We start from the raw sequence: 17469 nt of genomic DNA on the forward strand, positions 1-17469 counted from the left end.
CAGTGTCGGGAGTTCGGGAACTCAGTCAGTGTGGGGAGATAGGACACTCACTCAGTGTGGGGAGATAGGGCACTAACTCAGTGTGGGGACATAGGACACTCACTCAGTGTGGTGTGATAGGGCTCTCACTCAGTGTGGGGAGATAGGACACTCACTCAGTGTGGGGAGATAGGGAACTCAGTCAGTGTGGGGAGATAGGGCACACACATAGTGTGGGGAGATAGAGCACTCACTCAGTGTGGGGAGATAGGACACTCACTCAGTGTGGTGTGATAGGACACTCACTCAGTGTGTGGAGATAGGGAACTCACTCAAGTGGGGAGATAGGGCACTCACTCAGTGTGGGGAGATAGGGCACTCACTCAGTGTGGGGAGAGAGGGCACTCACTCAGTGTGGGGGGGGGAGATAGGACACTCACTCAGTGTCGGGAGATAGGGAACTCAGTCAGTGTGGGGAGATAGGACACTCACTCAGTGTGGGGAGATAGGGCACGAACTCAGTGTGGGGACATAGGACACTCACTCAGTGTGGTGTGATAGGGCTCTCACTCAGTGTGGGGAGATAGGACACTCAGTCAGTGTGGGGAGATAGGGAACTTAGTCAGTGTGGGGAGATAGGGCACACACATAGTGTGGGGAGACAGAGCACTCACTCAGTGTGGGGAGATAGGACAATCACTCAGTGTGGTGAAATAGGGAACTCACTCAGTGTGTGGAGATAGGGCACTCAATCAGTGTGGGGAGCTTGGGCAATCACTCAGTGTGGGGAGATAGAGCAATCACTCAGTGTGAGGAGATAGGGCACTCAATCAGTGTGCTGAGATAGTGCACTCACTCAGTGTGGGGAGATAGGGCAGTCACTCAGTGTGCGCATGTAGGGCACTAACTCAGTGTGGGGAGATAGGCCACTCACTCAGTGTGGGGAGATAGGGCTCTCACTCAGTGTGGGGAGATAGGACACTCACTCAGTGTGGGCAAATAGGGAACTCACTCAGTGTGGTGTGATAGGGCTCTCACTCAGTGTGGGGAGATAGGACACTCACTCAGTGTGGGGAGATAGTGCACTCACTCAGTGTGGGAGATGGGGCCCTCACTCAGTGTGGGGAGATAGGGCACTCACTCAGTGTGTGGAGATAGGACACTCACTCAGTGTGGGGAGATAGGGAACTCACTCAGTGTGTGGAGATAGGACACTCACTCAGTGTGGTGAGATCGGGAAATCACTCAGTGTGGGGAGAGAGGGCACTCACTCAGTGTGGGGAGAGAGGGCACTCACTCAGTGTGGGGAGATAGAGAACTCACTCAGTGTGGTGAGATAGGGAACTCATTCAGTGTGGGCGATAGGAAACTCACTCAGTGTGGGGAGTTTGGGCACTCACTCAGTGTGGTGAGATAGGGAAATCACTCAGTGTGGGGAAATAGGATACTCACTCAGTGTTGGGAGATAGGGCACTCACTCAGTGTGGGGAGATAGGGCACTCACTCAGTGTGAGGAGATCGGACCCTCACTCTGTGTGGGGAGATAGGACACTCACTCAGTGTGGCGAGATCGGGCACTCACTCAGTGTGTGGAGGTAGGACACTCACTCAGTGTGGTGAGATCGGGAAATCACTCAGTGTGGGGAAATAGGGAACTCACTCAGTGTGTGGAGATAGGGCACTCAATCAGTGTGGGGAGCTTGGGCAATCACTCAGTGTGGGGAGATAGAGCAATCACTCAGTGTGAGGAGATAGGGCACTCAATCAGTGTGCTGAGATAGTGCACTCACTCAGTGTGGGGAGATAGGGCAGTCACTCAGTGTGGGGAGATAGGGCAAACACTCAATGTGGGGAGATAGGGCACTCACTCAGTGTGGGGAGATAGGGCACCCACTCAGTGTGGGAGATAGGGCACTCACTCCGTGTTGGGAGATAGGGCACTCATTCAGTGTGGTGAGATAGGGCACTCGCTCAGTGTGGGGAGATAGGGCACTCATTCAGTGTGGGGAGAGAGGGCACTCACTCAGTGTGGGGCGGAGATAGGACACTCACTCAGTGTGGGGAGATAGGGAACTCAGTCAGTGTCGGGAGATAGGACACTCACTCAGTGTGGGGAGATAGGGCACTCACTCAGTGTGGGGAGATAGGGCACTCACTCAGTGTGGGGAGATAGGGCCCTCACTCAGTGTGGGGAGATAGAGCACTCACTCAGTGTGGGCAGATAGGGCACTCACTTAGTGTGGGGAGATCGGGCACTTATTCAGTGTGGGGAGATAGGGCACTCATTCAGTGTGGGGAGATAGGGCACTCACTCAGTGTGGGCAGATAGGGAACTCACTCAGTGTGGGGAGATAGGGCACTCATTCAGTGTGGGGAGATATGGAACTCACTCAGTGTGCGGATGTAGGGCACTAACTCAGTGTGGGGAGATAGGGCAGTCACTCAGTGTGGGGAGATATTGAAATCACTCAGTGTGGGGAGATAGGGCACTCACTCAGTGTGGGGAGATAGGGCACTCACCCAGTGTGGGAGATAGGGCACTCACTCCGTGTGAGGAGATAGGGCACTCATTCAGTGTGGTGAGATAGGGCACTCGCTCAGTGTGGGGAGATAGGGCACTCACTCAGTGTGGGGAGAGAGGGCACTCACTCAGTGTGGGGGGGGGGGAGATAGGACACTCACTCAGTGTCGGGAGTTCGGGAACTCAGTCAGTGTGGGGAGATAGGACACTCACTCAGTGTGGGGAGATAGGGCACTAACTCAGTGTGGGGACATAGGACACTCACTCAGTGTGGTGTGATAGGGCTCTCACTCAGTGTGGGGAGATAGGACACTCACTCAGTGTGGGGAGATAGGGAACTCAGTCAGTGTGGGGAGATAGGGCACACACATAGTGTGGGGAGATAGAGCACTCACTCAGTGTGGGGAGATAGGACACTCACTCAGTGTGGTGTGATAGGACACTCACTCAGTGTGTGGAGATAGGGAACTCACTCAAGTGGGGAGATAGGGCACTCACTCAGTGTGGGGAGATAGGGCACTCACTCAGTGTGGGGAGAGAGGGCACTCACTCAGTGTGGGGGGGGGAGATAGGACACTCACTCAGTGTCGGGAGATAGGGAACTCAGTCAGTGTGGGGAGATAGGACACTCACTCAGTGTGGGGAGATAGGGCACGAACTCAGTGTGGGGACATAGGACACTCACTCAGTGTGGTGTGATAGGGCTCTCACTCAGTGTGGGGAGATAGGACACTCAGTCAGTGTGGGGAGATAGGGAACTTAGTCAGTGTGGGGAGATAGGGCACACACATAGTGTGGGGAGATAGAGCACTCACTCAGTGTGGGGAGATAGGACAATCACTCAGTGTGGTGTGATAGGACACTCACTCAGTGTGTGGAGATAGGGAACTCACTCAAGTGGGGAGATAGGGCACTCACTCAGTGTGGGGAGATAGGGCACTCACTCAGTGTGGGGAAATAGGGCACTCACTCAGTGTGGGGAGATAGAGAACTCACTCAGTGTGGGGAGATAGGGCACTCACTCAGTGTGGGAGATAGGGCACTCACTCCGTGTGGGGAGAGAGGGCACTCACTCCGTGTGGGGAGAGAAGTCACTCACTCAGTGTGGGGGGATAGGGCTCTCACTCAGTGTGGGTAGATAGGCCACTCACTCAGTCTGGGGAGTTAGGGAACTCAGTCAGTGTGGGGAGATAGGACACTCACTCAGTGTTGGGCGATAGGGCACTCACTCAGTGTGGGGAGATAGGACACTCACTCAGTGTGGTGTGATGGGGTCTCACTCAGTGTGGGAAGATAGGACACTCACTCAGTGTGGGAAGATAGGGAACTCAGTCAGTGTAGGGAGATAGGACACTCACTCAGTGTGGTGTGATAGGACACTCACTCAGTGTGTGGAGAGAGGGAACTCACTCATGTGGGGAGATAGGGCACTCACTCATTGTGGGGAGATAGGGCACTCACTCAGTGTGGGGAGATAGTGCACCCCCTCAGTGTGGGGAGATAGAGAACTCACTCAGTGTGGGGAGTTAGGGCACTCACTCAGTGTGGGGAGATAGGGCACTCACTCAGTGTGGGGAGATAGGGCCCTCACTCAGTGTGGGGAGATAGGGCACTCACTCCGTGTGGTGAGATAGGGCCCTCACTCAGTGTGGGGAGCTAGAGCACTCACTCAGTGTGGGGAGATAGGGCACTCACCCAGTGTGGGGAGATAGGGAACTCACTCCGTGTGTGGAGATAGGGCACTCATTCAGTGTGGTGAGATGGGGCACTCGCTCAGTTTGTGGAGATAGGACACTCACTCAGTGTGGGGAGATAGGGAACTCAGTCAGTGTGGGGAGAGAGGGCACTCACTCAGTGTGGGGGGGGGGGGAGATAGGACACTCACTCAGTGTGGGGAGATAGGGCACTCACTCAGTGTGGGGAGATAGGGCCCTCACTCAGTGTGGGGAGATAGGGCACTCACTCAGTGTGGGGAGATAGGGCACTCCCTCAGTGTGGGGAGATAGAGAACTCACCCAGTGTAGGGAGATAGGGCACTCACTTAGTGTGGGGAGATAGAGCACTCACTCAGTGAGGGGAGATAGGACACTCACTCAGTGTGGTGTGATAGGACACTCACTCAGTGTGGGGGAGATAGGGAACTCAGTCAGTGTGGGGAGATAGGGCACTCACTAAGTGTGGGGAGATAGAGCACTCACTCAGTGAGGGGAGATAGGACACTCATTCAGTGTGGTGTGATAGGACACTCACTCAGTGTGTGGAGATAGGGAACTCACTCATGTTGGGAGATAGGGCACTCACTCAGTGAGGGGAGATAGGGCACTCACTCAGTGTGGGGATATAGGGCACTCACTCAGTGTGGGGAGATAGAGAACTCACTCAGTGTGGGGAGATAGGGCACTCACTCAGTGTGGGGAGATAGGGCTCTCACTCAGTGTGGGTAGATAGGGCCCTCACTCAGTGTGGGGAGATAGGGCACTCACTCAGTGTGGGGAGATAGGGCTCTCACTCAGTGTGGGTAGATAGGCCACTCACTCAGTGTGGGGAGATAGGGAACTCAGTCAGTGTGGGGAGATAGGACACTCACTCAGTGTTGGGCGATAGGGCACTCACTCAGTGTGGGGAGATACGACACTCACTCAGTGTGGGCAGATAGGACATTCACTCAGTGTGGGGAGATAGGGCACTCACTCAGTGTTGGGCGATAGGGCACTCACTCAGTGTGGGCAGATAGGACATTCACTCATTGTGGGGAGATAGGGCACTCACTCAGTGTGGGGAGATGGGGCACTCAATCAGTGTGGGGAGCTTGGGCAATCACTCAGTGCGGGGAGATAGAGCAATCACTCAGTGTGAGGAGATAGGGCACTCAATCAGTGTGCTGAGATAGCGCACTCACTCAGTGTGGGGAGATAGGGCAGTCACTCAGTGTGGGAGATCAGGCACTCACTCCGTGTTGGGAGATAGGGCACTCATTCAATGTGGTGAGATAGGGCACTCGCTCAGTGTGGGGAGATAGGGCACTCACTCAGTGTTGGGCGATAGGGCACTCACTCAGTGTGGGGAGATAGGGCACTCACTCAGTGTGGGCAGACAGGGAACTCACTCAGTGTGGGGAGATAGGGCACTCATTCAGTGTGGGGAGATATGGAACTCACTCAGTGTGCGGATGTAGGGCACTAACTCAGTGTGGGGAGATAGGGCAGTCACTCAGTGTGGGGAGATATTGAAATCACTCAGTGTGGGGAGATAGGGCACTCACTCAGTGTGGGGAGATAGGGCACTCACCCAGTGTGGGAGATAGGGCACGCACTCCGTGTGAGGAGATAGGGCACTCATTCAGTGTGGTGAAATAGGGCACTCGCTCAGTGTGGGGAGATAGGGCACTCACTCAGTGTGGGGAGAGAGGGCACTCACTCAGTGTGGGGGGGTGGAGATAGGACACTCACTCAGTGTCGGGAGTTCGGGAACTCAGTCAGTGTGGGGAGATAGGACACTCACTCAGTGTGGGGAGATAGGGCACTAACTCAGTGTGGGGACATAGGACACTCACTCAGTGTGGTGTGATAGGGCTCTCACTCAGTGTGGGGAGATAGGACACTCACTCAGTGTGGGGAGATAGGGAACTCAGTCAGTGTGGGGAGATAGGGCACACACATAGTGTGGGGAGATAGAGCACTCACTCAGTGTGGGGAGATAGGACACTCACTCAGTGTGGTGTGATAGGACACTCACTCAGTGTGTGGAGATAGGGAACTCACTCAAGTGGGGAGATAGGGCACTCACTCAGTGTGGGGAGATAGGGCACTCACTCAGTGTGGGGAGAGAGGGCACTCACTCAGTGTGGGGGGCGGAGATAGGACACTCACTCAGTGTCGGGAGATAGGGAACTCAGTCAGTGTGGGGAGATAGGACACTCACTCAGTGTGGGGAGATAGGGCACGAACTCAGTGTGGGGACATAGGACACTCACTCAGTGTGGTGTGATAGGGCTCTCACGCAGTGTGGGGAGATAGGACACTCAGTCAGTGTGGGGAGATAGGGAACTTAGTCAGTGTGGGGAGATAGGGCACACACATAGTGTGGGGAGATAGAGCACTCACTCAGTGTGGGGAGATAGGACAATCACTCAGTGTGGTGTGATAGGACACTCACTCAGTGTGTGGAGATAGGGAACTCACTCAAGTGGGGAGATAGGGCACTCACTCAGTGTGGGGAGATAGGGCACTCACTCAGTGTCGGGAAATAGGGCACTCACTCAGTGTGGGTAGATAGGGCCCTCACTCAGTGTGGGGAGATAGGGCACTCACTCAGTGTGGGGAGATAGGGCTCTCACTCAGTGTGGGTAGATAGGCCACTCACTCAGTGTGGGGAGATAGGGAACTCAGTCAGTGTGGGGAGATAGGACACTCACTCAGTGTTGGGCGATAGGGCACTCACTCAGTGTGGGGAGATACGACACTCACTCAGTGTGGGCAGATAGGACATTCACTCAGTGTGGGGAGATAGGGCACTCACTCAGTGTTGGGCGATAGGGCACTCACTCAGTGTGGGCAGATAGGACATTCACTCATTGTGGGGAGATAGGGCACTCACTCAGTGTGGGGAGATGGGGCACTCAATCAGTGTGGGGAGCTTGGGCAATCACTCAGTGCGGGGAGATAGAGCAATCACTCAGTGTGAGGAGATAGGGCACTCAATCAGTGTGCTGAGATAGCGCACTCACTCAGTGTGGGGAGATAGGGCAGTCACTCAGTGTGGGAGATCAGGCACTCACTCCGTGTTGGGAGATAGGGCACTCATTCAATGTGGTGAGATAGGGCACTCGCTCAGTGTGGGGAGATAGGGCACTCACTCAGTGTTGGGCGATAGGGCACTCACTCAGTGTGGGGAGATAGGGCACTCACTCAGTGTGGGCAGACAGGGAACTCACTCAGTGTGGGGAGATAGGGCACTCATTCAGTGTGGGGAGATATGGAACTCACTCAGTGTGCGGATGTAGGGCACTAACTCAGTGTGGGGAGATAGGGCAGTCACTCAGTGTGGGGAGATATTGAAATCACTCAGTGTGGGGAGATAGGGCACTCACTCAGTGTGGGGAGATAGGGCACTCACCCAGTGTGGGAGATAGGGCACGCACTCCGTGTGAGGAGATAGGGCACTCATTCAGTGTGGTGAAATAGGGCACTCGCTCAGTGTGGGGAGATAGGGCACTCACTCAGTGTGGGGAGAGAGGGCACTCACTCAGTGTGGGGGGGTGGAGATAGGACACTCACTCAGTGTCGGGAGTTCGGGAACTCAGTCAGTGTGGGGAGATAGGACACTCACTCAGTGTGGGGAGATAGGGCACTAACTCAGTGTGGGGACATAGGACACTCACTCAGTGTGGTGTGATAGGGCTCTCACTCAGTGTGGGGAGATAGGACACTCACTCAGTGTGGGGAGATAGGGAACTCAGTCAGTGTGGGGAGATAGGGCACACACATAGTGTGGGGAGATAGAGCACTCACTCAGTGTGGGGAGATAGGACACTCACTCAGTGTGGTGTGATAGGACACTCACTCAGTGTGTGGAGATAGGGAACTCACTCAAGTGGGGAGATAGGGCACTCACTCAGTGTGGGGAGATAGGGCACTCACTCAGTGTGGGGAGAGAGGGCACTCACTCAGTGTGGGGGGCGGAGATAGGACACTCACTCAGTGTCGGGAGATAGGGAACTCAGTCAGTGTGGGGAGATAGGACACTCACTCAGTGTGGGGAGATAGGGCACGAACTCAGTGTGGGGACATAGGACACTCACTCAGTGTGGTGTGATAGGGCTCTCACTCAGTGTGGGGAGATAGGACACTCAGTCAGTGTGGGGAGATAGGGAACTTAGTCAGTGTGGGGAGATAGGGCACACACATAGTGTGGGGAGATAGAGCACTCACTCAGTGTGGGGAGATAGGACAATCACTCAGTGTGGTGTGATAGGACACTCACTCAGTGTGTGGAGATAGGGAACTCACTCAAGTGGGGAGATAGGGCACTCACTCAGTGTGGGGAGATAGGGCACTCACTCAGTGTCGGGAAATAGGGCACTCACTCAGTGTGGGGAGATAGAGAACTCACTCAGTGTGGGGAGATAGGGCACTCACTCAGTGTGGTGAGATAGGGCACTCACTCAGTGTGGTGAGATAGGGAACTCATTCAGTGTGGGGAGATAGGACACTCACCCAGTGTGGGAGATAGGGCACTCACTCCGTGTGGGGAGAGAGGGCACTCACTCCGTGTGGGGAGAGAAGTCACTCACTCAGTGTGGGGGGATAGGGCTCTCACTCAGTGTGGGTAGATAGGCCACTCACTCAGTCTGGGGAGTTAGGGAACTCAGTCAGTGTGGGGAGATAGGACACTCACTCAGTGTTGGGCGATAGGGCACTCACTCAGTGTGGGGAGATAGGACACTCACTCAGTGTGGTGTGATGGGGTCTCACTCAGTGTGGGGAGATAGGACACTCACTCAGTGTGGGAAGATAGGGAACTCAGTCAGTGTAGGGAGATAGGACACTCACTCAGTGTGGTGTGATAGGACACTCACTCAGTGTGTGGAGAGAGGGAACTTACTCATGTGGGGAGATAGGGCACTCACTCATTGTGGGGAGATAGGGCACTCACTCAGTGTGGGGAGATAGGGCACTCCCTCAGTGTGGGGAGATAGAGAACTCACTCAGTGTGGGGAGATAGTGCACTCACTCAGTGTGGTGAGATAGGGCACTCACTCAGTGTGGGGAGATAGGGCCCTCACTCAGTGTGGGGAGATAGGGCACTCACTCAGTGTGGGGAGATAGGGCACTCACCCAGTGTGGGGAGATAGGGAACTCACTCCGTGTGTGGAGATAGGGCACTCATTCAGTGTGGTGAGATGGGGCACTCGCTCAGTTTGTGGAGATAGGACACTCACTCAGTGTGGGGAGATAGGGAACTCAGTCAGTGTGCGGGGGGGGGAGATAGGACACTCACTCAGTGTGGGGAGATAGGGCACTCACTCAGTGTGGGGAGATAGGGCCCTCACTCAGTGTGGGGAGATAGGGCACTCACTCAGTGTGGGGAGATAGGGCACTCCCTCAGTGTGGGGAGATAGAGAACTCACCCAGTGTGGGGAGATAGGGCACTCACTTAGTGTGGGGAGATAGAGCACTCACTCAGTGAGGGGAGATAGGACACTCACTCAGTGTGGTGTGATAGGACACTCACTCAGTGTGGGGGAGATAGGGAACTCAGTCAGTGTGGGGAGATAGGGCACTCACTAAGTGTGGGGAGATAGAGCACTCACTCAGTGAGGGGAGATAGGACACTCATTCAGTGTGGTGTGATAGGACTATCACTCAGTGTGTGGAGATAGGGAACTCACTCATGTTGGGAGATAGGGCACTCACTCAGTGAGGGGAGATAGGGCACTCACTCAGTGTGGGGAGATAGGGCACTCACTCAGTGTGGGGAGATAGAGAACTCACTCAGTGTGGGGAGATAGGGCACTCACTCAGTGTGGGGAGATAGGGCTCTCACTCAGTGTGGGTAGATAGGGCACTCACTCAGTGTGGGGAGATAGGGCTCTCACTCAGTGTGGGTAGATAGGCCACTCACTCAGTGTGGGGAGATAGGGAACTCAGTCAGTGTGGGGAGATAGGACACTCACTCAGTGTTGGGCGATAGGGCACTCACTCAGTGTGGGGAGATACGACACTCACTCAGTGTGGGCAGATAGGACATTCACTCAGTGTGGGGAGATAGGACACTCATTCAGTGTGGGGAGATATGGAACTCACTCAGTGTGCGGATGTAGGGCACTAACTCATTGTGGGGAGATAGGGCACTCACTCAGTGTGGGGAGATGGGGCACTCAATCAGTGTGGGGAGCTTGGGCAATCACTCAGTGCGGGGAGATAGAGCAATCACTCAGTGTGAGGAGATAGGGCACGCAATCAGTGTGCTGAGATAGCGCACTCACTCAGTGTGGGGAGATAGGGCAGTCACTCAGTGTGGGAGATCGGGCACTCACTCCGTGTTGGGAGATAGGGCACTCATTCAATGTGGTGAGATAGGGCACTCGCTCAGTGTGGGGAGATAGGGCACTCACTCAGTGTGGGGAGAGAGGGCACTCACTCAGTGTGGGGCGGAGATAGGACACTCACTCAGTGTGGGGAGATAGGGAACTCAGTCAGTGTCGGGAGATAGGACACTCACTCAGTGTGGGGAGATAGGGCACTCACTCAGTGTGGGGAGATAGGGCACTCACTCAGTGTGGGGAGATAGGGCCCTCACTCAGTGTGGGGAGATAGGGCACTCACTCCGTGTGGGGAGATAGGGCCCTCACACAGTGTGGGGAGCTAGAGCACTCACTCAGTGTGGGGAGATAGGGCACTCACCCAGTGTGGGGACATAGGGAACTCACTCCGTGTGTGGAGATAGGGCACTCATTCAGTGTGGTGAGATGGGGCACTCGCTCAGTTTGTGGAGATAGGACACTCACTCAGTGTGGGGAGATAGGGAACTCAGTCAGTGTGGGGAGAGAGGGCACTCACTCAGTGTGGGGGGGGGGAGATAGGACACTCACTCAGTGTGGGGAGATAGGGCACTCACTCAGTGTGGGGAGATAGGGCCCTCACTCAGTGTGGGGAGATAGGGCACTCACTCAGTGTGGGGAGATAGGGCACTCCCTCAGTGTGGGGAGATAGAGAACTCACCCAGTGTGGGGAGATAGGGCACTCACTTAGTGTGGGGAGATAGAGCACTCACTCAGTGAGGGGAGATAGGACACTCACTCAGTGTGGTGTGATAGGACACTCACTCAGTGTGGGGGAGATAGGGAACTCAGTCAGTGTGGGGAGATAGGGCACTCACTAAGTGTGGGGAGATAGAGCACTCACTCAGTGAGGGGAGATAGGACACTCATTCAGTGTGGTGTGATAGGACACTCACTCAGTGTGTGGAGATAGGGAACTCACTCATGTTGGGAGATAGGGCACTCACTCAGTGAGGGGAGATAGGGCACTCACTCAGTGTGGGGACATAGGGCACTCACTCAGTGTGGGGAGATAGAGAACTCACTCAGTGTGGGGAGATAGGGCACTCACTCAGTGTGGGGAGATAGGGCTCTCACTCAGTGTGGGTAGATAGGGCCCTCACTCAGTGTGGGGAGATAGGGCACTCACTCAGTGTGGGGAGATAGGGCTCTCACTCAGTGTGGGTAGATAGGCCACTCACTCAGTGTGGGGAGATAGGGAACTCAGTCAGTGTGGGGAGATAGGACACTCACTCAGTGTTGGGCGATAGGGCACTCACTCAGTGTGGGGAGATACGACACTCACTCAGTGTGGGCAGATAGGACATTCACTCAGTGTGGGGAGATAGGACACTCATTCAGTGTGGGGAGATATGGAACTCACTCAGTGTGCGGATGTAGGGCACTAACTCATTGTGGGGAGATATGGCACTCACTCAGTGTGGGGAGATGGGGCACTCAATCAGTGTGGGGAGCTTGGGCAATCACTCAGTGCGGGGAGATAGAGCAATCACTCAGTGTGAGGAGATAGGGCACTCAATCAGTGTGCTGAGATAGCGCACTCACTCAGTGTGGGGAGATAGGGCAGTCACTCAGTGTGGGAGATAGGGCACTCACTCCGTGTTGGGAGATAGGGCACTCATTCAATGTGGTGAGATAGGGCACTCGCTCAGTGTGGGGAGATAGGGCACTCACTCAGTGTGGGGAGAGAGGGCAGTCACTCAGTGTGGGGCGGAGATAGGACACTCACTCAGTGTGGGGAGATAGGGAACTCAGTCAGTGTCGGGAGATAGGACACTCACTCAGTGTGGGGAGATAGGGCACTCACTCAGTGTGGGGAGATAGGGCACTCACTCAGTGTGGGGAGATAGGGCCCTCACTCAGTGTGGGGAGATAGAGCACTCACTCAGTGTGGGCAGATAGGGCACTCACTTAGTGTGGGGAGATCGGGCACTTTTTCAGTGTGGGGAGATAGGGAACTCACTCAGTGTGGGGAGATAGGGCACTCACTCAGTGTGGGCAGATAGGGAGCTCACTCAGTGTGGGGAGATAGGGCATTCACTCAGTGTGGGGAGATAGGGCACTCATTCAGTGTGGGGAGATATGGAACTCACTCAGTGTGCGGATGTAGGGCACTAACTCAGTGTGGGGAGATAGGGCAGTCACTCAGTGTGGGGAGATATTGAAATCACTCAGTGTGGGGAGATAGGGCACTCACTCAGTGTGGGGAGATAGGGCACTCACCCAGTGCGGGAGATAGGGCACTCACTCCGTGTGAGGAGATAGGGCACTCATTCAGTGTGGTGAGATAGGGCACTCGCTCAGTGTGGGGAGATAGGGCACTCACTCAGTGTGGGGAGAGAGGGCACTCACTCAGTGTGGGGGGGGGGAGATAGGACACTCACTCAGTGTCGGGAGTTCGGGAACTCAGTCAGCGTGGGGAGATAGGACACTCACTCAGTGTGGGGAGATAGGGCACTAACTCAGTGTGGGGAGATAGAGAACTCACCCAGTGTGGGGAGATAGGGCACTCACTTAGTGTGGGGAGATAGAGCACTCACTCAGTGAGGGGAGATAGGACACTCACTCAGTGTGGTGTGATAGGACACTCACTCAGTGTGGGGGAGATAGGGAACTCAGTCAGTGTGGGGAGATAGGGCACTCACTAAGTGTGGGGAGATAGAGCACTCACTCAGTGAGGGGAGATAGGACACTCATTCAGTGTGGTGTGATAGGACACTCACTCAGTGTGTGGAGATAGGGAACTCACTCAGTGTGGTGTGATAGGGCTCTCACTCAGTGTGGGGAGATAGGACACTCACTCAGTGTGGGGAGATAGGGAACTCAGTCAGTGTGGGGAGATAGGGCACACACATAGTGTGGGGAGATAGAGCACTCACTCAGTGTGGGGAGATAGGACACTCACTCAGTGTGGTATGATCGGACACTCACTCAGTGTGTGGAGAAAGGGAACTCACTCAAGTGGGGAGATAGGGCACTCACTCAGTGTGGGGAGATAGGGCACTCACTCAGTGTGGGGAGAGAGGGCACTCACTCAGTGTGGGGGGGGGGAGATAGGACACTCACTCAGTGTCGGGAGATAGGGAACTCAGTCAGTGTGGGGAGATAGGACACTCACTCAGTGTGGGGAGATAGGGCACGAACTCAGTGTGGGGACATAGGACATTCACTCAGTGTGGTGTGATAGGGCTCTCACTCAGTGTGGGGAGATAGGACACTCAGTCAGTGTGGGCAGATAGGGAACTCAGTCAGTGTGGGGAGATAGGGCACACACATAGTGTTGGGCGATAGAGCACTCACTCAGTGTGGGGAGATAGGACACTCACTCAGTGTGGTGTGATGGGGTCTCACTCAGTGTGGGGAGATAGGACACTCACTCAGTGTGGGAAGATAGGGAACTCAGTCAGTGTAGGGAGATAGGACACTCACTCAGTGTGGTGTGATAGGACACTCACTCAGTGTGTGGAGAGAGGGAACTCACTCATGTGGGGAGATAGGGCACTCACTCAGTGTGGGGAGATAGGGCCCTCACTCAGTGTGGGGAGATAGGGCACTCACTCCGTGTGGGGAGATAGGGCCCTCACTCAGTGTGGGGAGCTAGAGCACTCACTCAGTGTGGGGAGATAGGGCACTCACCCAGTGTGGGGAGATAGGGAACTCACTCCGTGTGTGGAGATAGGGCACTCATTCAGTGTGGTGAGATGGGGCACTCGCTCAGTTTGTGGAGATAGGACACTCACTCAGTGTGGGGAGATAGGGAACTCAGTCAGTGTGGGGAGATAGGGCACTCACCCAGTGTGGGGAGATAGGGCACTCACTTAGTGTGGGGAGATAGAGCACTCACTCTGTGAGGGGAGATAGGACACTCACTCAGTGTGGTGTGATAGGACACTCACTCAGTGTGGGGGAGATAGGGAACTCAGTCAGTGTGGGGAGATAGGGCACTCACTTAGTGTGGGGTGATAGAGCACTCACTCAGTGAGGGGAGATAGGACACTCACTCAGTGTGGTGTGATAGGACACTCACTCAGTGTGTGGAGATAGGGAACTCACTCATGTTGGGAGATAGGGCACTCACTCAGTGAGGAGAGATAGGACATTCACTCAGTGTGGTGTGATAGGGCTCTCACTCAGTGTGGGGAGATAGGACACTCAGTCAGTGTGGGCAGATAGGGAACTCAGTCAGTGTGGGGAGATAGGGCACACACATAGTGTGGGGAGATAGAGCACTCACTCAGTGTGGGGAGATAGGACAATCACTCAGTGTGGTGTGATAGGACACTCACTCAGTGTGTGGAGATCGGGAACTCACTCATGTGGGGAGATAGGGCACTCACTCAGTGTGGGGAGATAGGGCACTCACTCAGTGTGGGGAAATAGGGCACTCACTCAGTGTGGGGAGATAGAGAACACACTCAGTGTGGGGAGATAGGGCACTCACTCAGTGTGGTGAGATAGGGCACTCACTCAGTGTGGGGAGATAGGGCCCTCACTCAGTGTGGGGAGATAGGGCACTCACTCAGTGTGGGGATATAGGGCCCTCACTCAGTGTGTGGAGCTAGAGCACTCACTCAGTGTGGGGAGATAGGGCACTCACCCAGTGTGGAGAGATAGGGAACTCACTCAGTGTGGGGAGATAGGGAACTCACTCAGTGTGGGGAGATAGAGAACTCACTCAGAGTGGGGAGATAGGAACTCACTCAGTGTGGTGAGATAGGGAACTCACTCAGTGTGGTGAGATAGGGAACTCATTCAGTGTGGGGAGATAGGACACTCACCCAGTGTGGGAGATAGGGCACTCACTCCGTGTGGGGAGAGAGGGCACTCACTCCGTGTGGGGAGAGAAGTCACTCACTCAGTGTGGGGGGATAGGGCTCTCACTCAGTGTGGGTAGATAGGCCACTCACTCAGTCTGGGGAGTTAGGGAACTCAGTCAGTGTGGGGAGATAGGACACTCACTCAGTGTGGGGAGATAGGACACTCACTCAGTGTGGTGTGATGGGGTCTCACTCAGTGTGGGGAGATAGGACACTCACTCAGTGTGGGAAGATAGGGAACTCAGTCAGTGTAGGGAGATAGGACACTCACTCAGTGTGGTGTGATAGGACACTCACTCAGTGTGTGGAGAGAGGGAACTCACTCATGTGGGGAGATAGGGCACTCACTCAGTGTGGGGAGATAGGGCCCTCACTCAGTGTGGGGAGATAGGGCACTCACTCCGTGTGGGGAGATAGGGCCCTCACTCAGTGTGGGGAGCTAGAGCACTCACTCAGTGTGGGGAGATAGGGCACTCACCCAGTGTGGGGAGATAGGGAACTCACTCCGTGTGTGGAGATAGGGCACTCATTCAGTGTGGTGAGATGGGGCACTCGCTCAGTTTGTGGAGATAGGACACTCACTCAGTGTGGGGAGATAGGGAACTCAGTCAGTGTGGGGAGATAGGGCACTCACCCAGTGTGGGGAGATAGGGCACTCACTTAGTGTGGGGAGATAGAGCACTCACTCTGTGAGGGGAGATAGGACACTCACTCAGTGTGGTGTGATAGGACACTCACTCAGTGTGGGGGAGATAGGGAACTCAGTCAGTGTGGGGAGATAGGGCACTCACTTAGTGTGGGGAGATAGAGCACTCACTCAGTGAGGGGAGATAGGACACTCACTCAGTGTGGTGTGATAGGACACTCACTCAGTGTGTGGAGATAGGGAACTCACTCATGTTGGGAGATAGGGCACTCACTCAGTGAGGGGAGATAGGGCACTCACTCAGTGTGGGGAGATAGGGCACTCACTCAGTGTGGGGAGATAGAGAACTCACTCAGTGTGGGGAGATAGGGCACTCACTCAGTGTGGGGAGATAGGGCTCTCACTCAGTGTGAGTAGATAGGGCCCTCACTCAGTGTGGGGAGATAGGGCTCTCACTCAGTGTGGGGAGTAAGGCCCCTCACTCAGTGTGGAGAGATAGGGAACTCACTCAGTGTGGGGAGATAGGGAACTCACTCAGTGTGGGGAGATAGAGAACTCACTCAGAGTGGGGAGGTAGGGAACTCACTCAGTGTGGTGAGATAGGGAACTCACTCAGTGTGGTGATTTAGGGAACTCATTCAGTGTGGGGAGATAGGACACTCACCCAGTGTGGGAGATAGGGCACTCACTCCGTGTGGGGAGAGAGGGCACTCACTCCGTGTGGGGAGAGAAGTCACTCACTCAGTGTGGGGGGATAGGGCTCTCACTCAGTGTGGGTAGATAGGCCACTCACTCAGTCTGGGGAGTTAGGGAACTCAGTCAGTGTGGGGAGATAGGACACTCACTCAGTGTTGGGCGATAGGGCACTCACTCAGTGTGGGGAGATAGGACACTCACTCAGTGTGGTGTGATGGGGCACTCGCTCAGTGTGGGGGAGATAGGGAACTCAGTCAGTGTGGGGAGATAGGGCACTCACTTAGTGTGGGGTGATAGAGCACTCACTCAGTGAGGGGAGATAGGACACTCACTCAGTGTGGTGTGATAGGACACTCACTCAGTGTGTGGAGATAGGGAACTCACTCATGTTGGGAGATAGGGCACTCACTCAGTGAGGAGAGATAGGACATTCACTCAGTGTGGTGTGATAGGGCTCTCACTCAGTGTGGGGAGATAGGACACTCAGTCAGTGTGGGCAGATAGGGAACTCAGTCAGTGTGGGGAGATAGGGCACACACATAGTGTGGGGAGATAGAGCACTCACTCAGTGTGGGGAGATAGGACAATCACTCAGTGTGGTGTGATAGGACACTCACTCAGTGTGTGGAGATCGGGAACTCACTCATGTGGGGAGATAGGGCACTCACTCAGTGTGGGGAGATAGGGCACTCACTCAGTGTGGGGAAATAGGGCACTCACTCAGTGTGGGGAGATAGAGAACACACTC

The sequence above is a fragment of the Pristiophorus japonicus genome (assembly GCF_044704955.1).
Source record: "Pristiophorus japonicus isolate sPriJap1 chromosome 24 unlocalized genomic scaffold, sPriJap1.hap1 SUPER_24_unloc_1, whole genome shotgun sequence".
Classification (NCBI taxonomy): domain Eukaryota; kingdom Metazoa; phylum Chordata; class Chondrichthyes; family Pristiophoridae; genus Pristiophorus; species Pristiophorus japonicus.